General features: G+C 48.5%; 1 long non-coding RNA gene across 2 annotated transcripts in view; it reads right to left on the bottom strand.

The window, feature by feature from the left end:
* Positions 1–291: 291 nt before the first annotated feature.
* The window catches only part of LOC137517553 (uncharacterized), a 38,156-nt gene continuing 15,706 nt past the window's right edge, over positions 292–22,741 (bottom strand). The window contains exon 3 of one of the 2 annotated variants that reach the window (XR_011020568.1): positions 292–366. This is a non-coding gene — a long non-coding RNA (uncharacterized lncRNA). Of the gene's footprint in view, positions 367–13,523; positions 13,612–22,741 lie in introns of those variants that run through there. The other variant, XR_011020567.1, reaches the window with a different exon arrangement.

The raw sequence follows: 22,741 nt of genomic DNA on the forward strand, positions 1-22,741 counted from the left end.
CCTGAGCATAGACGAGCCGCAACAGCCAAACCACGCTCATCCAAACTACTGAAGCTGAACAGTGTTCAGCAATACTATAGCCGAGCAATCATTTCCAAACTCCAGTGCCTCCAATGCCCAAATTCTCCTGTAAGCAACACCATACCTAGTGTAAACCGATTTATCCTTTAGCACTCGGCCCCAGCTGAGATGAATCCACCAGACACTGACTCAGTTTTGATTATCAAAGATTTATTCATGACCTAACAGTGGTCACCAGTAACTTCACTCAACCAGTTACTTTAACTATACAATACACTTCCCTTGCACATCATAGGTCAAAATAATACAGCCTTCTCCTCTTCACAGCCGGTGCACCGGTAAAAGCTGCGGAATAAAAAGGTTAAGTTACACAGAACTTTTATATATATTTTAGCTACAACAGATCTTCCTATACAATCATCAAGCACTTTACAGCACAACACCTTTGAATACAGTACCATTCACTGGGGCATAGGGGCTTGAGCAGAGGCAGGTCTACTGAGTAATTCAGTTTACAGTCTCAGTCTTAGTCCCTTGTAGCCAAGTCCAAGCTATATTGCTCAGCGAAACCTTGGGGGAACCTGTGACTCTTTTCAATATGGTACTGAACAGTTTCTACAGTTTGTTGTTGGGCGATATGGCATCCAAAGAATGTCCACCTTACTCAGAAGATCTCTCAGAGTCTTACTCTTTATGTTGTATATCTCAATTCACTACACCCTTGAGCACCTCTCGTTTGTATTGGGCCTCCCAAAACAAACCAAAATAAAGAATTAATCAAATAATCAAAAAGGGTTAGAAAAATAAAAAATAAATAAAACAAAGCGCAAAAGTGACCAATGCAACCAGCTATACCATCAATATCACCCTCTCACAATATAACTCTCTCTATATACAAGTTGAACTCTAGGCTGAATAAGCTCTAATTGTGTAACGTTGCAAAACTTGTAAATCCACTTTGTTGACTCTTTATCTTGGTCAGATGTCACGCCACATTTCACTGTAGCACACTTTAGTATCACAAGATGCAATTAAACTCCTCCTCCACTTATCCTGTTTAATGCTGGCGGGTTAAAAAACTCAGTTATCTCTTTCTGACAGGTTCACTTTATCTCCATGGCTTTTGTTATCGTTCTCTCTGTCCAGCCGTGTGCTTAAGTAACTCACAGATCACACTTTGGTTCACTTCTTATGTCAGACTTTCAGTAATATTACAGAACACATCAACTGGAGAATAAATTAACTCTAACCCTTGACTTGAAAGTAGTGTTGGGCGAACATCTAGATGTTCGGGTTCGGGCCGAACAGGCCGAACATGGCCGCGATGTTCGGGTGTTCGACCCGAACTCCGAACATAATGGAAGTCAATGGGGACCCGAACTTTTGTGGTTTGTAAAGCCTCCTTACATGCTACATACCCCAAATTTGCAGGGTATGTGCACCTTGGGAGTGGGTACAAGAGGAAAAAAAAATTAGCAAAAAGAGCTTATAGTTTTTGAGAAAATCGATTTTAAAGTTTCAAAGGGAAAACTGTCTTTTAAATGCGGGAAATGTCTGTTTTCTTTGCACAGGTAACATGTTTTTTGTCGGCATGCAGTCATAAATGTAATACATATAAGAGGTTCCAGGAAAAGGGACCGGTAACGCTAACCCAGCAGCAGCACACGTGATGGAACAGGAGGAGGGTGGCGCAGGAGGAGAAGAAGGCCACGCTTTGTGAGACACAACAACCCCGGCCTTGCATGAGGGCAAGAAGCGTGCGGATAGCAGGCTTTGTACCGCCATGCAGTCATAAATGTAATAAAGATAAGTGGTTCAATAAACAGGGACCACGCGGCAACGCTAACCCAGCAGCAGCAGACGTGATGGAACAGGAGCAGGCGCAGGAGGAGAAGGCCACGCTTTGTGAGACACAACAACCCAGGCCTTGCATGAGGGCAAGAAGCGTGCGGATAGCAGGCTTTGTACGGCCATGCAGTCATAAATGTAATAAAGATAAGTGGTTCAATAAACAGGGACCACGCGGCAACGCTAACCCAGCAGCAGCAGACGTGATGGAACAGGAGGAGGCGCAGGAGGAGAAGGCCACGCTTTGTGAGACACAACAACCCAGGCCTTGCATGAGGGCAAGAAGCGTGCGGATAGCATGCTTTGTACCGCCATGCAGTCATAAATGTAATAAAGATAAGTGGTTCAATAAACAGGGACCACGCGGCAACGCTAACCCAGCAGCAGCAGACGTGATGGAACAGGAGCAGGCGCAGGAGGAGAAGGCCACGCTTTGTGAGACACAACAACCCAGGCCTTGCATGTGGACAAAAAGCGTGCGGATATAGCAGCAATGCTTTTTGCCGCCATGCAGTCATAAATGTAATACAGATGAGAGGTTCAATAAACAGGGCCCGGAAACGCAACACCATCCCAGATGTTCATTGGTCATGTTACTTGGTTGGGGTCCTGGAGTGTTGCGTAGTCATTTCCAATCCAGGATTGATTCATTTTAATTTGAGTCAGACGGTCTGCATTGTCTGTAGAGAGGCGGATACGCCGATCTGTGACGATGCCTCCGGCAGCACTGAAACAGCGTTCCGACATAACGCTGGCTGCCGGGCAAGCCAGCACCTCTATTGCGTACATTGCCAGTTCGTGCCAGGTGTCTAGCTTCGATACCCAATAGTTGAAGGGTGCAGATGGATGGTTCGACACAGCTACGCCATCTGACATGTAGTCCTTGACCATCTTCTCCAGGCGATCGGTGTTGGAGGTGGATCTGCACGCTTGCTGTTCAGTGGGCTGCGGCTGCATGGGTGTCAGAAAATTTTCCCACTCCAAGGACACTGCCGATACCATTCCCTTTTGGGTACTAGCTGCGGCTTGCGTTGTTTGCTGCCCTCCTGGTCGTCCTGGGTTTGCGGAAGTCAGTCTGTCTGCGTACAACTGGCTAGAGGAGGGGGAGGATGTCAATCTCCTCTCTAAAGTCTCCACAAGGGCCTGCTGGTATTCTTCCATTTTGACCTGTCTGACTCTTTCTTCAAGCAGTTTTGGAACATTGTGTTTGTACCGTGGATCCAGAAGGGTATAAACCCAGTAATTGGTGTTGTCCAGAATGCGCACAATGCGTGGGTCACGTTCAATGCAGTCTAGCATGAATTGAGCCATGTGTGCCAGAGTCCTACCAGAATCCTCATCATCCTCTTGTGAGCGTTGTGATAGTTGTTGTGATGCATCATAGTCGTCACCTTCCTCCTGGTCTGCTTCTGCTGACCATTCGCGTTGAATTGTGGAAGTCCAACGTGCACCGCTCTGGCCCTCGTCAGTGGTGGCATGAAATTCCTGCTCCAACTCCAGCTGTTCCTCCTCCTCTTCTTCGTCATAGCTGCTGGGGCCAGCGTTCCCTGAGGCGGATGGCCTGATGTTGGTACCATCACGCTGATCGTTTTCTCCTTCAGATTCCCCCAGTTGCATCATGACAGCTGTTTCCTTGATTTTTAACATCGACCTCTTCAGTAAACACAGCAGTGGTATGGTAATGCTGACTGAAGAGTTGTCACTGCTCACAAGCAACGTGGATTGCTCAAAATTTTGGAGGACTTGGCAGAGGTCCAACATGTTGGCCCAATCGGATCCACAGAAGCTTGGCAGCTGGCCGGATGCGCCTCGGTACTGCGCCGTCATGTACTGGACCACTGCACTCTTCTGCTCGCAAAAGCGGGCTAGCATGTGCAGCGTAGAATTCCAGCGCGTAGGGACATCACACAGCAAGCGATGGTGGGGGAGATTGAAGCGCTCCTGCATCTTGGCGAGTGCCCCCGAAGCAGTACTGGAATTTCTACAATGTTTGGACACTCGACGCACCTTCAACAGCAGATCGGGCACGCCTGGGTATGTCCTCAGGAACCGCTGAACTACTAGGTTCATCACGTGCGCCAGGCAAGGGATGTGTGTCAGCTTAGCCAACCTTAAAGCGCGAATGAGATTACTCCCATTATCACACACAACCATGCCCGGTTTCAGGTCCAGCGGTGCCAGCCACAAATCCGTCTGTTCCTTTATTCCCCTCCAAATTTCCTCCCCTGTGTGCTGCTTATCCCCAAGGCAGATTAGCTTCAGCAACGCTTGCTGACGCATGCCAACAGCTGTGCTGCACTGCTTCCACGATCCTACTGCTGCTGGGTTAGCGTTTCCGGATGAGGTACAGCTTTGAGATGCGTTGGAGGAGAAGGAGTCAGAGAGGTAGGTGCTGCTGTTATCCAGTGGGAGGGACGGCGGTGCAGCTGTTTGTGGCGTGGGCAACACCCGTGCCGTAGCAGGTGAGGAATCGCTGCCAGGCTCCACAAGGTTCACCCAGTGCGCGGTAAGGGAGATGTATCGACCCTGGCCGAACGCACTCGTCCAGGTGTCAGTGGTGAGGTGAACCTTGCAGGCAACGGCATTCTTCAAGCTTCGGGTTATTTTGCTGACCACGTGCTCATGCAACTCAGGCACTGCAGAGCGTGCAAAGTGGTAGCGGCTGGGAACCACGTAACGTGGGATGGCCACTGACATCATGCCCTTGAAGCTGTTTGTCTCCACCAATCGATATGGCAGCATTTCGCAGGCCAGAAGCTTGGCTATGCTGGCTGTTACTGCCACGGCCCGGGGGTCATTTGCTGGCAATTTCCTCTTGCGCTCAAACATCTCCGACACAGACAACTGAACCGTAGCGCTGCACACGGAAGGGCTGTTGGTTGTTGTGTTTGATGAACACTGGGAGACCTCAAGAGCACTACTCCGGAAAGTGACAGTGTCAGCGTCGTCTGATGTTTGTGAATGTTGTGAACCACGCAATGGCTGGGCTACTGCTGCTGCTGAGGCGGGTCTGGTGAACCCAAGGGAGGCAGTGTTGTTTCTGGTACCCTGTCCTGACGCGTTTGCCCAAAGAGTGGGATGTTTGGATAGCATGTGACGGCTCATGCTGGTGGTGGAGAGGTTGTTAATATTTTTCCCCCTGCTCAGGCGGGTCTTGCACACCTTGCAAATCGCCATGGTAACATCCTCAGTGCAGTCTTCAAAGAAAGCCCAGACTTTGGAGCACCTGCCTCCTTGCTGGCGATTTCTGTTTGCTCCTCTTTTGCCTCTCACTTGAACTTCCACGCTTGTGGTGCCTGAAATTGCGCGCCGCCTACCTTGTGGCACAAGGCGAACTCGTGCAGCAGTGTGTTCTTCAACAGACTCATCTGTGCTGCTGCTACGACGGCGATGTTCTCGTTCACAAACAAAATCTGGGTCTCTGTCCACATTGTCCATACCCTCCTCTTCCATCTCCTCAAACTCGTCATATGTCATTGTGGGCCACCGCCGTGGAGTAGAGCTCCCCACAACAACCTCTGCGCAGCACACTCCAACGTCGTCTTCCAGATCTTGTCGGCCGACCTCCTGCAATTGCAACCCCTCCTGCCCAAATTGCTCTGGGATTTGGGTTTCCGAGTCCTCTTCGGACTCGCCTCGTATTTCAGTGCGCGGTACATTTCCCACAGTTAACGGTTGTGAATCCAGGCACAACATTTCTGGCTGTTCCTCCATTGACCTTTGAAAGGTGGAAGTTTGTTGGGCTGGGAATAGCTCCTGCGAATACCCCATTGTGTCCTGAGGTAATTCATCGGACTGGTTATCTGGCAGTTGTGTGCGTGGTGTCGCTGCCGGTTGTGTCAGCTTTGTGCCCACTGGCTCCTTGTAACTGGCTGAGGACTCGGACCTCGTGCGTGATGTGCTGGTGCTGCTTAACCCACTGCTGGACGCTTGAGAGGTCATCCAAGTAATTATCTGGTCCTGTTCTTTTGGATTTGTGAGGGTTGTTGTCCTGGACAACATGGGTGGTATTGAGTGGGTTTTCTTGGGTGCTCCCCTGTGGCCTGTACGTGAACCGTCAGGGGAAACACCTCTTCCCTTGCCCCTCCCTCTTTCACCGGATTTCTTCCTCATTTCACTTATCCTTACAGTACACGCTGACTGGCAGCAGTACAGTGGCAGTACAGAAATGCTATACAGTACCACTATTCCCAGCAGCGACACAGAGCACAATGCTATACAGTGACGGGTGAGCGGTGTACCACTATTCCCAGCAGACACAGAACAGTGAACAGAATGCTATATAGTGTGGCTGAGCGAGCGGTGTACCACTATTCCCAGCAGACACAGAACAGTGAACAGAATGCTATATAGTGTGGCTGAACGAGCGGTGTACTACTGTTCCCAGCAGACACAGAACAGTACACAGAATGCTATATAGTGTGGCTGAGCGAGCGGTGTACCACTATTCCCAGCAGACACAGAACAGTGAACAGAATGCTATATAGTGTGGCTGAACGAGCGGTGTACTACTGTTCCCAGCAGACACAGAACAGTACACAGAATGCTATATAGTGTGGCTGAACGAGCGGTGTACTACTGTTCCCAGCAGACACAGAACAGTGAACAGAATGCTATATAGTGTGGCTGAGCGAGCGGTGTACCACTATTCCCAGCAGACACAGAACAGTGAACAGAATGCTATATAGTGTGGCTGAACGAGCGGTGTACTACTGTTCCCAGCAGACACAGAACAGTACACAGAATGCTATATAGTGTGGCTGAACGAGCGGTGTACTACTGTTCCCAGCAGACACAGAACAGTACACAGAATGCTATATAGTGTGGCTGAACGAGCGGTGTACTACTGTTCCCAGCAGACACAGAACAGTGAACAGAATGCTATATAGTGTGGCTGAGCGAGCGGTGTACCACTATTCCCAGCAGACACAGAACAGTGAACAGAATGCTATATAGTGTGGCTGAGCGAGCGGTGTACCACTATTCCCAGCAGACACAGAACAGTGAACAGAATGCTATATAGTGTGGATGAGCGAGCGGTGTACCACTATTCCCAGCAGACACAGAACAGTAAACAGAATGCTATATAGTGTGGCTGAGCGAGCGGTGTACCACTATTCCCAGCAGACACAGAACAGTGAACAGAATGCTATATAGTGTGGCTGAGCGAGCGGTGTACCACTATTCCCAGCAGACACAGAACAGTGAACAGAATGCTATATAGTGTGGCTGAGCGAGCGGTGTACCACTATTCCCAGCAGACACAGAACAGTGAACAGAATGCTATATAGTGTGGCTGAGCGAGCGGTGTACCACTATTCCCAGCAGACACAGAACAGTGAACAGAATGCTATATAGTGTGGCTGAGCGAGCGGTGTACCACTATTCCCAGCAGACACAGAACAGTGAACAGAATGCTATATAGTGTGGATGAGCGAGCGGTGTACCACTATTCCCAGCAGACACAGAACAGTAAACAGAATGCTATATAGTGTGGCTGAGCGAGCGGTGTACCACTATTCCCAGCAGACACAGAACAGTGAACAGAATGCTATATAGTGTGGCTGAGCGAGCGGTGTACCACTATTCCCAGCAGACACAGAACAGTGAACAGAATGCTATATAGTGTGGCTGAGCGAGCGGTGTACCACTATTCCCAGCAGACACAGAACAGTGAACAGAATGCTATATAGTGTGGCTGAGCGAGCGGTGTACTACTGTTCCCAGCAGACACAGAACAGTACACAGAATGCTATATAGTGTGGCTGAACGAGCGGTGTACTACTGTTCCCAGCAGACACAGAACAGTACACAGAATGCTATATAGTGTGGCTGAACGAGCGGTGTACCACTATTCCAAGCAGACACAGAACAGTGAACAGAATGCTATATAGTGTGGCTGAGCGAGCGGTGTACCACTATTCCCAGCAGACACAGAGTGGCAGTAAACAGAATGCTATATAGTGTGGCTGAGCGAGGTACACAGAGTGGCAGTAAACAGAATGCTATATAGTGTGGCTGTGCAAGCGGTGTACTACTATTCCCAGCAGACACAGAGTGGCAGTAAACAGAATGCTATATAGTGTGGCTGAGCGAGGTACACAGAGTGGCAGTAAACAGAATGCTGAGCGAGCGGTGTACTACTATTCCCAGCAGCGACACACAATGACTGGGGGGGACCCTGGCTAGCGTGGCTGGAGCGCGAACTACCCTGCCTGCCTACCCAAAGCTAAACCCACAGACAAATGGCGGAGATATGACGTGGTTCGGGTATTTATTTACCCGAACCACGTGACAGTTCGGCCAATCAGAGCGCGTTCGGGTCCGAACCACGTGACCCGTTCGGCCAATCACAGCGCTAGCCGAACGTTCGGGGAACGTTCGGCCATGCGCTCTTAGTTCGGCCATATGGCCGAACGGTTTGGCCGAGCACCGTCAGGTGTTCGGCCGAACTCGAACATCACCCGAACAGGGTGATGTTCTGCAGAACCCGAACAGTGGCGAACACTGTTCGCCCAACACTACTTGAAAGCAGCTTGACAGGAACAATGTCTCTGCATCAGGTTTACTGCGAGAAGTTAGCTGTATCAGCTCTGAGGGGAACTTAATGGAGGCTGATAACTTTTCTGATGACAGCAAGGCTCACACTTAATACAATCAGCAGAAGATTATTTTACTTTAGCTGGCAGCTCTATCTTGCATCAGCAAATGAATGTCCATCACAATGTCTCTGTTTCTTTAAAGCTTTCTCAAACAGGCAGTCTCTAGTCACACCACATTGATCAGGATATGCCTTTTCAGTACTTTTGGGTTAGCTATCTCTATATCTCAGCAACCCTCCACTGAACACTGGCCCTCTCTCTGAACACACACTGTGGCTTGTAACTGGCTTTAAGGCCCACACTAATGTACACTACTAGAGTGTCTCTCCCTCATATCAGCTCAGATCTTGCCTGCACACTTTGCTTCTGGCCTCTGGTCTTTCTCTGGCCTGGCTGCCGTTGCTCTCCTTGCTCTGCTGGTGGTCTCGGGGTCGCCGCCGGGTCCCCTCCTAAACTTATGGGGTGACTGCTGCGGCCGTTCTCCCTCAGCCTCCTCTCCCGCTCTCTGCCGCCTCTTCTGTCTCTCAGAGCGCTCCCGTGACTGCCCTGCGCGCTGAGGGAAAAACTGGTTAAAACCTCCGTGCCTGCGCTGTACTGTCTCACCAGTCGCGCTGGGCTCCTGGAAGGTTCCACTGTCTTGCTTACATGGTCGCCTAGCAACTCAGCCTATGCGACCATCTTGGCGCCTCAGCCTCTCTCTCATGCGCTGTTTTAGTTCTATCATGCTAATATCTAAGACAAATTTTAGCCTTAGATGCTGAATTCACTTTACACATTGAAACACATTGACACCATTGAAATACATTGACACCATCTGTGACCCTCTTTTAGAGGGTTACACTAGTAATTACACTTGTGCCTGTGGTGCCCAAGTTATCAGGTGCGCATTGCGCCCAATTTATCTGATTCACTCTACTGGGGTATCAGTAGTGTTAGGCGAACAGTGTTCGCCACTGTTCGGGTTCTGCAGAACATCACCCTGTTCGGGTGATGTTCGAGTTCGGCCGAACACCTGATGGTGTTCGGCCAAACCGTTCGGCCACATGGCCGAACTAAGAGCGCATGGCCGAACGTTCCCAGAACGTTCGGCTAGCGCTGTGATTGGCCGAACGGGTCACGTGGTTCGGACCCGAACGCGCTCTGATTGGCCGAACTGTCACGTGGTTCGGGTAAATAAATACCCAAACCACGTCATATCTCCGCCATTTGTCTGTGGGTTTAGCTTTGGGTAGGCAGGCAGGGTAGTTCGCGCTCCAGCCACGCTAGCCAGGGTCCCCCCAGTCATTGTGTCCCTGCCGGGAATAGTAGTACACCGCTCGCTCAGCCACACTATATAGCATTGTGTTTACTGCCACTCTGTGTACCTCGCTCAGCCACACTATATAGCATTCTGTTTACTGCCACTCTGTGTCTGCTGGGAATAGTAGTACACCGCTCGCTCAGCCACACTATATAGCATTCTGTTTACTGCCACTCTGTGTACCTCGCTGAGCCACACTATATAGCATTCTGTTTAATGCCACTCTGTGTCTGCTGGGAATAGTAGTACACCGCTCGCTCAGCCACACTATATAGCATTCTGTTTACTGCCACTCTGTGTACCTCGCTCAGCCACACTATATAGCATTCTGTTTATTGCCACTCTGTGTCTGCTGGGAATAGTAGTACACTGCTCGCTCAGCCACACTATATAGCATTCTGTTTACTGCCACTCTGTGTACCTCGCTCAGCCACACTATATAGCATTCTGTGGCCTTCTCCTCCTGCGCCTCCTCCTGTTCCATCACGTCTGCTGCTGCTGGGTTAGCGTTGCCGGTCCCTGTTTATGGAACCTCTCATCTTTATTACATTTATGACTGCATGGCGGTAAAAAGCATGCTATCCGCACGCTTCTTGTCCTCATGCAAGGCCTGGGTTGTTGTGTCTCAAAGCGTGGCCTTCTCCTCCTGCGCCTCCTCCTGTTCCATCACGTGTGCTGCTGCTGCTGCTGGGTTAGCGTTGCCGGTCCCTGTTTATGGAACCTCTCATCTTTATTACATTTATGACTGCATGGCGGTAAAAAGCATGCTATCCGCATGCTTCTTGTCCTCCTGCAAGGCCTGGGTTGTTGTGTCTCAAAGCGTGGTCTTCTCCTCCTGCGCCTCCTCCTGTTCCATCACGTCTGCTGCTGCTGGGTTAGCGTTGCCGGTCCCTGTTTATGGAACCTCTCATCTTTATTACATTTATGACTGCATGGCGGTAAAAAGCATGCTATCCGCACGCTTCTTGTCCTCATGCAAGGCCTGGGTTGTTGTGTCTCAAAGCGTGGCCTTCTCCTCCTGCGCCTCCTCCTGTTCCATCACGTGTGCTGCTGCTGGGTTAGCGTTTCCGGTCCCTGTTTATGGAACCTCTTATCTTTATTACATTTATGACTGCATGGCGGTACAAAGCATGCTATCCGCACGCTTCTTGTCCTCATGCAAGGCCTGGGTTGTTGTGTCTCAAAAAGCGTGGCCTTCTCCTCCTGCGCCTCCTCCTGTTCCATCACGTGTGCTGCTGCTGGTGCTGGGTTAGCGTTACCGGTCCCTTTTCCTGGAACCTCTTCTCTGTATTACATTTATGACTGCATGGCGACAAAAGCATGTTACCTGTGCAAAGAAACATGACATTTTCCACATTTAAAAGACAGTTTTTCCTTTAAAACTTTACAATCAATTTTCTCAAAAACTATAAGCTCTTTTTCAAATATTTTTTTTCCTCTTGTACCCACTCCCAAGGTGCACATACCCTGCAAATTTGGGGTATGTAGCATGTAAGGAAGCTTTACAAAGCACGAAAGTTCGGGTCCCCATTGACTTCTATTATGTTCGGAGTTTGGCGCGAACACCCGAACATCGCGGCGATGTTCAGCGAACGTTCGCGAACCCGAACATCTAGGTGTTCGCCCAACACTAGGTATCAGCTCCGTTGGTTTGAAGGAGGGGAAAGTGGTGCCAATTAGGTATACATGTAGTAAGAAAGCATACACACAAAGGTACACAGAAACAAACGCACACACACTTTTCACTTTTGGCCTATTTCTGTTTGTTGGACTATTCATCTTCATATATGTCACTTAAGCTACGTACTGCAAGTCAGTTACGCCTTAACTTGTTGCGGTAGCTAAGGAAAACCATAAGAAAAAAACACAGAGACACCGGTAGCCAGGATGGTGCAGTATGTTCAGGAAAAGCAGTGTTCTGATTATTAAAAAAAAAAAACAGTACTCACAAAGGTGGGTTGCAAGGAAGGCAACCATCAACTGCGCATGAGGAGGATAACCGCCTCCAAGCGTGCACAGGTTGCCACCTGTATAGGTCGCACTCTGCGTAAGAAAACTTGGAAACAACACACGGTGGAAAGGCGCCCAAGAGTATAAAATTATTTAAAAAATAAAAACAAATTGAGGTGGCTTACCTCATACAAGACATCACTTACGGTACAGTAAGATTAATGATTTATTGAGCACAAGGCAACATGCTTTGTGAGATCCAACTCACTTCATTAGGCCAATCACGAGAGGCGCTCGATGCTAGATGTTTATCTTCACCCAGCACAATGATTGGCCTGATGAAGTCAGTAGAATCTCACAAAGCGTGTTGCCTTGTGCTCAATAAATTATTCATCTTACTGTACCATAAGTGATTTATTTTAAAAGGTAAGCCACTGCAATTTGTTTTTGTATTTTAAATAATGTATACTCTTGGGCACCTCTCTACCATGTGTTACTCCTTAAAAAGAGTCTGAAGCGAAAATAAATACTTCTTTTTACCTGCTATTTATCTTAAGCAATATGAGCAGAGGTGAACACTGCATTCCCATGGCAGAACGTGATCTTTATACCCCCAAATCGCCGGGGCAAAATGGGAGGATCGCTTCCTGGTAGAGGTAGAGCCTTGGGCTGTAGCTATGCCTCTACTGGAGTCAACCCCCGCACCTCTCAGTCTTCTTTCACTGAGAGAGGCGGGGAAATGCAGAGATCTGCGGAATAAAGTATTCCTAACACTGTGTTTTATAGGAGGTAGGTCCCTTAAAGGACTTACAAGGCCTGTTTTGTAAAAAAAACATAAAAAAAAAGTTAGATACCTGTGTCTGTTTGTAAGGCACGGAGGACGCCGTCCGCGCCCTCCGTGCCGTTCCGCCGGGTCCCCGCTGCACAATATCCCCCCGAACATCCCCCGACCGCACGGCCCGGGTCGGGCTCTCCAGCCTTCACAAAGATAGCCGCCGGAGCTGGCCGCGGCTGCGCAGTCCGCATAGTCGCGAGTGTGGCTGCGCAGCTCTAAGGCCAACCCCCCGATCCACGTAACAGTAGCGTGGATCGGGGGGTTGGCCTTAGAGCTGCGCAGCCGCACTCGCGGCTATGCGGACTGCGCAGCCGCAGCCAGCGTGCCTTACAAACAGACACAGGTATCTAACTTTTTTAATGTTTTTTTTACAAAACAGGCCTCGTAAGTTCTTTAACTCTCTACTAATTTCGCAGGACAAATTCTTGTTAGGGCTGATTCACACTACAAGAGCTTTTTAAATGTTAGTGATTTTAAAAGCTCTTGCTAATGCAATGCTATGGTACATTTTTACAAAATTACATCGCTCCAGTGTGAACACTCACAAAGGATAACATTAGCAAGAGCGTTTAAAATCTCAAAGCACTTAGAAAAGCTCTTGCAGTGTAAACAAGCCCTGATAAATGCATGCTGATTTCAAAAAATAAATGTCCCATGATAAAAAATAACCCCATGCTGTTTGCACAGTGGGGTCTGCTACCCTACCAGAAGATGCTAGAGGAAATATAAAAAGCCAGGAAACAATAGCAAAATAAGGCCTAGTTCACGTTGTAAATCGCTAGTGCAATCGCAAGTGCTGCTAAGTTTTGTTAGCGATTTTGTAAACGCTGTCAGAGCAATTTTCACTTACAAAAGCATTTTTCTTAACCATTTTCGCCTTTTGGATGTGACTGTAATGTCCAAAAGGCTGCTGCTGTGCTTCTGCGCGCTGCTGCGTGCGATCACGTGCGCGACTGCCCAAACATACTTCCCATTCATTGATCTAAGTCCCCGGTTCTTTGAGAAGAAAAAAGTTTCCCATCCTCCTCATACTTCCTGGCAGCAAGAGTAAAGGACTAAAAACAAAGAAAAAAATGACTGTGGCCAAATAGTAAAACTACATCTACATACCTTTTTAATGAAATAAACAAACATTAATACATGTAAAATTAACTGTTTACCTCCCACACCAAAAATTACCCAAATAAAATTTTTAATGAAAAAAAAATTACAATTAAAAATAAATAAATAGTTACCTAAGGGTTGAACTTTTTTAATATGAATGTGAAGAGGGTATATTACGAACATTTTTTTTATTATTGTAAGTAGTGATGGACCCAAAACTGAAAAAAAGCACCTTTATTTCCAAATAAAATATTGGCGACATACATTGTGATAGGGACATAATTTAAATGGTGTAATAACTAGAACAAATGGGTAAATAAAATACATAGGTTTTAATTATGGTAGCATGTATTATTTTAAAACTATAATGGCCAAAAACTGAGAAATAATGATTTTTTTTCCCCATTTTTTCTTAATATTCCCATTTCAAATGTATTAAGAAAAACATTATTCTTAGCAAAATGTACCACCCAATGAAAGCTTAATTGGTGGCTGAAAAAACAAGATGTAGATGTAATGATCTGCTCTGCTGTCTACACAGGCAGACAGCTTTTTGACCATTTTTTAGGTCTGAGTGCTGCAGGTCCCTGGAAAAGAGACCTGTCTTCACTCTGCAAGTTGCAGAGCTGCTGCTCTGGAGAGGAATTTGAATCCACTTGTCATGCAAATTGCTTAGCTGCTTCCTTTGATGGCTTGCAGTATAAATACAATTTCCTCCCAGAATTCCCTGCTGGACATGATGGTTTGTTCCTGCTAACTTACCTGGAGTCTCAGCCCTTTGCTTACTGTTTGCTAATATTGCTATCTTAGAGTAGTTCCTTGGGAGTGCCCTAGCATTCCTGTTAGCATAGTCAGGTTGTTTGTTACCTGTATTGCTACTTCCAGGTTCAGCGACAGCCGCCGACAGGCTGGGAACGCGAGTGATTCTCCGCGTTCCCAGCTGCTATATCACCCTCTATGCAGCTATAGCATATATGTTATACGCTATAGCAGCATAGAGGGTGATATAGCGGCTGGGAACGCGGAGAATCACTCGCGTTCCCAGCCTGTCGGCGGCTGTCACCGAACCCGGGAGTAGCCGCCAGCGGGGACAGGAGGATCGGACTGAGGATGCGAGGGCACCATACAGCTTCAGGGGGCTGAGGTATGCCCCAGGTGAGTAAAGATCATTTTTTATTTTTGACTTAAGTATCCCTTTAAGGTGGCTACACATGATACAATAAAATGATCTGATTTTACAGCAATTCAATAAATATGATCGGATCTCCCGAAAAAATCTAAAACTTCTTTTTCATTTGACTGAAAAATCTGATCAGATTTCCCTTTTTTTTATTTTTATTGATCCAGAATGCTGAAAATGTTTATTCAATTTTTATAAAGATTGTATGTTGTGAGTTAGATTGTCAATTTATTAATATACACACCCTAGCAATTTTCTCAGAGTTTCCAATCATTTTTATCATAATTGGGGAAAAATGTAACGTGTGTGTGGTACGGGGGGGTGCACTAAAGGTGGGTGATTATGTTGTGAATCTTGTGTCACAGCACAGCTAATATACAAGCAAAAAGTATGTGATTGTAATCTGAGGTCAGGGATATTTTAACTTAAATATTTATTTTATTTGAAAAACACATTTTAACTTTCTTTAATTCCTAATATGACAACAAAAAAATTATGAGGTGAAAACCCAAAAATTGCCACTTCTGCTTCTTACTAGAGATGGGCCGAACGGTTCGCCAGCGAACGGTTCCAGGCGACTTTTGGTGGTTCACATTCGCCTGGACCAGGTGAACTTTTGCGGAAGTTCGATTCGCCCCATAATGCACTATGAGTGTCAACTTTGACCCTCTGCATCACAGTCAGCAGGCACATTGTAGCCATTCAGGCTACACTAAGCCCTGGAGCCCCACCCCCCCTTATATAAGGCAGGCTCGCTGGCCATGACACTCACTCGTGTGCCTGCTGCAAATAGACAGACTAGGGAGAGCTGCTGCAGATTTTTTCTCCTAGGGAAAGATTAGTTAGGCTCTTGGCTTGCTCCTGGCTGATTGTTATTGCTAAAATAGCACCCCTCAACAGCTTTTTTGAGAGCTAATGTTTTCCTGATGTGTTTTTTTTTTGTGTGTGTTGCTCACTGACACTGACATTATACAGCCCTATCTGTTGCAGCTGGACCTTGGTAATTGTTATTACTGTGCCAGCCAGGCCCTGCCTAACTATCTATACTGGGACACCTACCTATGCCTACCTAACTACTGGGGCACCTACTTACCTATACGGGGACACCTACCTACCTATACTAGGGGACCTACCTATGCCTACCTACCTATAGTGGGTCTCCTACCTATGCCTAGCTAACTACTGGGACACCTACCTATGCTTACCTACCTATACTGGGTCTCCTACCTATGCCTAGCTAACTACTGAGGCACCTACCTATGCCTACCTACCTATACTGGGACTCCTACCTATGCCTACCTACCTATACTGGTTTTCCTACCTATGCCTAGCTAACTACTGAGGCACCTACCTATGCCTACCTACCTATACTAGGTCTCCTACCTATGCCTAGCTAACTACTGAGGCACCTACCTATGCCTACCTACATATACTGGGTCTCCTACCTATGAATAGCTAACTACTGAGGCACCTACCTATGCCTACCTACCTATACTGGGTCTCCTACCTATGTCTAGCTAACTACTGAGGCACCTACCTATGCCTACCTACCTATACTGGGACTCCTACCTATGCCAACCTACATACAAGAAGATAATAAGGTCGTTGCTTCATTGTGGACAGTCCAAATTTGATCAGCTGGACTGTCACTGTTGTTCTATCATTGAGCTACCACAGCTGGCGACCATATGGGCTGGAAAACTGCCACGGCCTGCACTCTGGCCATGTTGCGCATCAGTCCAGTGCGGCCGTCACTACGCAAACAGCTGTTTGCGGTGCGTTACACAGTGAGTTTGGTGTGTCAGTGTGAAGCAGAACTCTAATTACACTCCCTGATTGATGTATACACATGCAAGATGTTTGAAAGCACTTTAGGCCTGCAATTTAGCATTCAATGTGATTTCTGCCCTTAAAACGCTGCTTTGCGTCACATCGAGATTTTTCCCCGGGACTTTGGCCATGTATCCCACTCCGCCATGCCCCCCTCCAGGTGTTAGACCCCTTGAAACATCTTTTCCATCACTTTTGTGGCCAGCATAATTTTTTCTATTTTTCAAAGTTAGCATCCCCATTGAAGTCTATTGCGGTTCGCAAACTTTTCCGCAAACCGAACCTTCCGCGAAGGTTCGCGAACGGGGTTCGCGAACCTAAAATCAGAGGTTCGGCCTATCTCTACTTCTCATAGGAAGTGACCAGTGATGCACCCCTACCATTGCAGCAATGGATTCTGCATGGAAGATCCACATAGAAGATTTGAATTTCCTGCCAGAATCTTTGCAGAGCATAATCTGACAACTCCGTGCATCCCACATTATTTTATGCCATTTCTTGGAGTTTGTCTTCAACTCTTTGCACAACAGAGGGCTGTGCAGCAGTGATTTCCGCAGAATAGTCAAGTATTAATTTTAGTATTGAGCATATGTATCAATAGCCAAGGCATGCACATGCTGGTACATAGCTGGCGATGTAGAGGTTCCAGAACTTGGCGGATCCTTCTGAGCCCTCCTAAGCACCCTCTCCAGTACCTGTTGCTCATTAACTACTACTATAAATGCAGAGATTGCATATTAAAGTACACTTAATAGCTTATATGTATTTAATCTTGGGCCACAAGGCTCTCTGCAGTTGGGTAATAAAATCTCTGTAACCAGCACTAGTAATGTTATTTAATTAAATGATGAGCCGCAAAAGCAGAGAAGATATTATCACTAGAGATGACCTTAACGGTTTGCCGGTGAACGGTTCCCGGTGATGCCATCTGTTCTCTCTGCCTCCAAAAATTGAGCCGTGGAAAGGCCAACACTCACGTAGAGACAAGTGTCTTATGAAGGCACATGGAGAAAAGGCACAAACTGCAATGGGAAGAGCACCCTCCTTCTCCTCTTCCTCCTTCAGGTGCAGCATCTTCAGCCGCTTTCTCCCTTGCACCTTCACAGCCACCCTCCTCCACTCCGCCTCTGCCCTTGAGCGGTTCCTGATCCTCTGCCCACATCAGCCAGGTGCCCGTAAAGGAAATCTTTGAGCGGAAGAAGCCAATGTCTGCCAGTCTGGCGTCTGACAGCTGGCGTGGCGGAACTGTTCGCTCGCCAGCTGTTACCATACAAGCTGGTGGACTCTGAGGCCTTCCGTAAATGTGTGGCCATTGGGACACCGCAGTGGAAGATACCAGGTCGCAATTATTTTTATAAAAAGGCGATACCCAAACTGTACCGTGAAGTTGAGAGGCAAGAGGTGTCATCTCTGGCACACAGCATTGGGTCAAGGGTCCACCTAAACCACGGATGCCTGGTCTGCCAAGCATGGTCAGGGCAGATACATAGCTTACACTGGGTCAACCTGGTGACCGATGGCAAGCAGGGAGTACGTGGCTGTGCAGCGGACCAACTTGTGACACCTCCACGGCTTGCCAGCAGGCCTCCTGCCACCTCCTCTCCTCTGCTACATCCTCTTCTCTGTCATCCTCCTCCTCCTCCTTGGCTGAGTGGCAGTTCAACTCTACTGGTGCTGCGATCTCCTCTCCAGCTAAACTGCCCCATCTCCTCAGGGCCTATGCTGCATGCCAGGTACGACTGTGTCACGCCATATTAGTCATATCTTGCCTCAAAGTGGAGAGTCACACTGAACCACCTCTCCTGGCTGCTCTTAACCAACAGGTGGATCAGTGGCTGACCCCGCACCTGCTGTAGATCGACAACGTGGTGTGTGACAATGCAGCAATCTCCTTTCCGCTTTGAATTTGGGAAAGCTGACTCATGTACCCTGCATGGCACATGTGCTGAATCTAGTCATTCAAAGATTTGTGCCAAAGTACCCAGGCTTAGAGGACATCCTGAAGCAGGCCAGGAAGTTGTGTGGGCAATTCAGGTGGTCTTACACGGCCATGGCACGCTTTGCGGACATTCAGCGGAGAAACAATTTGCCGGTGAGATGCTTGATATGTGATAGCCTGACTCGCTGGAATTTGACCCTGGTCATGTTCTCTCGCCTGCTGGAACAGGAGAAAGCCGTCACCCAGTACCTGTACAATTACAGTAAAAGGACACATTCTGGGGAGATGAGGATGTTCTGGCCCAACAACTGGACACTGATGCGAAATGCATGCAGGCTCATGTGGCCAATTGAGGAGGTGACCAACCTGGTGAGTCGCAGTGAAGGCACCATCAGCGACTTGATCCCTACACTTACTTCCTGGAGCGTGCCGTGCATAGAGTGGTGAATCAAGCTGTGAAGGAGCGTGAAGAGGAACAGTTACGGCAGGAACAGTTGTGGGAGCAATTTACATCAAAATCAGATGTTACCTCAACACCTGCGGCAGCACAGAGGGGGGAGGAGAAGGAAGAGTCATGTGGGGAAGAGGAATCAGACTCGGATGATGAGGAAGGTGTTTCTTTGGAGGAGGAGGAGGCGGCGGCAGAAGAACAACCACAGCAGGCGTCGCAGGGGGCTTGTGCTGCTCGACGTTCCCGTGGTATTGTTCATGGCTGGGGGGAGGAGGAGGACTTACCTGTTGTCACTGAGGAAGAGCAAGAGGAGATGGATAGTACGTCTGCATCCAACTTTGTGCAGATGGCGTCTTTCATGCTGTCCAGCCTGTTGAGGGACCCCCGTATAAAAAAACTCAAGGGGAATGAGCTGTACTGGGTGGCCACGCTACTAGACCCTCGGTATAGGCACAAAGTGCCGGACAAGTTACCAACTCACCAGAAGGCAGAAAAACATGCAGAACAAGCTGGCAACTATGCTTTACAGTGCGTTTAAGGGTGATGTCACAGCTAGAGATCGGCAACGTGGTGTGTGACAATGGCAGCAGTCTCATTTCCGCTTTGAATTTGGGAAAGCTGACACGTACCCTGCATGGCACATGTGCTGAATCTAGTCATTCAAAGATTTTTGTCAAAGTACCCAGGCTTAGAGGACGTCCTTAAGCCGGCCAGAAAGGTGTGTGGGCATTTTAGGTGGTCTTACACGACCATGGCACGCTTTGCCAATATTCAGCAGAGAAAACAGTTGCTGGTGAGACGCCTGATTTGCGATAGCCCAACCCGCTGGAATTTGACCCTCCTTATGTTCTCTCGCCTGCTAGAACTGGAGAAAGCAGTCACCCAGTACCTCTACAACTACAGTAGAAGGACACACTCTGGGGAGAAGGGGATGTTCTGGCCCAACAACTGGACACTCATGCGAAATGCATGCAGGCTCATGTGGCCGCTTGAGGAGGTGACCAACCTTTTGAGTCGCAGTGAAGGCACCATCAGCGAATTGATCCCGTACTCTTACTTCCTGGAGCGTGCCGTGCGTAGAGTGGTGAATACAGATGTGGAGGAGTGTGAACAGGAACCGTTACAGGAGGAAGCGTTGTGGGATCAATTCTCATCAGAACCAGATGTTTTCTTAACACCTGCGGCAGCACAGAGGGGGGAAGAGGAAGAAGAGTCATGTGGGGAACAGGAGTCAGACTCGGATGATGAGGAAGGTGTTTCTGTGGAGGAGGAGGAGGCGGCGGCAGAAGAACAACCGCAGCAGGCATCGCAGGAAGCTTGTGCTGCTCGACGTTCCCGTGGTATTGTTCGTGGCTGGGGGGAGGAGGAGGACTTACCTGACGTCACCGAGGAAGAGCAAGAGGAGATGGGAGAGTACGTCTGCATCCAACTTTGTGCAGATGGCATCTTTAATGCTGTCCAGCCTGTTGAGGGAACCCCGTATAAAAAAACTTAAGGGGAATGAGCTGTACTGGGTAGCCACGCTACTAGACCCTCAGTATAGGCACAAAGTGCCGGACATGTTACCAACTCACCAGAAGGCAGAAAGAGTGCAGCACATGCAGAACAAGCTGGCAACTATGCTTTACAATGCGTTTAAGGGTGATGTCACAGCACAACGCAATAAAGGTACCACTGCCAGTGATCCTTCTCCCATGTCCACCCAGGCAAGCACAGGATGCTCCAGCGATCTCATGGTGATGTCGGACATGCGGACATTCTTTAGTCCAACGCCTTGCCTTATCGTTTCCGGATCCACCCTCCACCAACGCCTGGACCAGCAGGTAGCCGACTACCTGGCCTTAAGTGTGGTTGTAGACACTGTGAGCAGCGATGAACCCTTGGACTACTGGGTGCGCAGGCTTGACCTGTGGCCAGAGCTGTCCCAATTTGCCATCCAACATCTGTCTTGCCCTGCCTCAAGCGTCCTGTCAGAAAGGACCTTCCATGCTGCTGGAGGCATTGTCACTGAGAAGTCACAAAAGTGTTCAGTACCTCACCTTTATCAAAATGAATGAGGCATGGGTCCCGGAGGGCTAATGCCCGCCCGAAGAATAAGTCAGTCCCCAAACACAGGATCACTTCCTGCACGCTGTGTGACTGCCTGTCTGCCCCAAGACTAAGTCGCTCCCCACACAGCATCTCTGCCCGCAGGCTGCTTGACTGCCTTCTCCGCCACCACCAACAGGGTCCAGGACTCCAGGGGGATTCCTGAATTTTTAAGGCCGATGCTAGCAGCAGCCGCTATAATAATTTTTCTGGTACGTGTACATGCCTGCCTAATTTTTCTGGCTGCAGTGCAGCTGCAACAACAAAACAAAAGGCATGTACATGTGCCCATTCCCCTTCGTGATCATTACCTTGCTGCAGTGAAGGGACTTGCGTATCACAATGAGGCAACGACGAATGGCTATATGAGTGTCTCGGGGGGGGGGGGGGGGGGTTATACCCAAGATAATAAGGTCATTGCTTCATTGTTTACAGACCAAATTTGATCAGCTGGACAGTTACTCATTGAGCTACCACAACTCGGCGACCATATGGGCTTGAAAACCGCCACGGCCTGCACTCTGGCCATGGTGCGCACCAGTCCAGCACGGCCGTCACAACGCAAACAGCTGTTTGCGGTGCGTTACACAGTGAGTTTGGTGTGTCAGTTTGAAGCAGTACTCTAATTACACTCCCTGATTGATGTATACACATGCAAGATGTTTTAAAGAACTTTAGGCTTGCAATTTAGCATTCAATGTGATTTCTGCCCTTAAAACGCTGCTTTGTGTCCAATCCAGATTTTTCCCCGGGACTTTTGTATCCCACTCTGCCATGCCCCCTCCAGGTGTTAGACCCCTTTGAAACATCTTTTACATCACTTTTGTGGCCAGCATAAATTTTACTCATTTTCAAAGTTCGCCTCACCATTGAAGTCTAGTGCGGTGCGTGGAAGTTCACGTGAACCAAACTTTCGTGGGAGGTTTGCAAACCCCGTTCGCGATCCAAAAATCAGAGGTTCGGGCCATCTCTAGTGGCAGCCAGTGCCATTCTCTCCCCCACAATGTCTCTCTGTCACCCCCAAGCAGCCCTTGCAGAGTATAACCACAGTGGAGTGCCCTCCTATCTCCAGCCGGTGCTCTCCTTTGTCTTGTGTTCTATCTCCATCGTCACTGGCAATTCGCCCTGACCCTTGGGCATGTGTACCCCTGGGCCATGGTATGAGGAGGCGAATATGAATATAAGACACAAGATGGAGAAACATGCCAGTAGGAGAGCACTGGTGGGCAGATATTTTCCGTGATCACGGATTAGCGTGATTCACAAGCATTTTTTCACTATTCCGCTTCAGTATTCGACGCCGTGATTGATTCTGGATCACGGAAATCGACCACGGCAATGCCATGAATAAGAATATTCAGAACACATTCACGGTCGTGATCGCAGTGGGTAAAGCCGTGATTAGCGGAAATGGGCAGAAATGACATCCCCCTGGGCCAATCAGAGGCCCCCAGCCAGGCCCTAGTAACCAATCATAGGAGGGGAGGCTCTGCCCTCCCCTTTTGTATATAAAGCGGCAGCCATGATGAAAAGCTCCATCCTTGCTAGACTGTGGCACTGAGAGGATCATCTCCAGGCCATTTGCTGCTTCAG

This window comes from Hyperolius riggenbachi, chromosome 5 (assembly GCF_040937935.1).
Source record: "Hyperolius riggenbachi isolate aHypRig1 chromosome 5, aHypRig1.pri, whole genome shotgun sequence".
NCBI lineage: Eukaryota > Metazoa > Chordata > Amphibia > Anura > Hyperoliidae > Hyperolius > Hyperolius riggenbachi.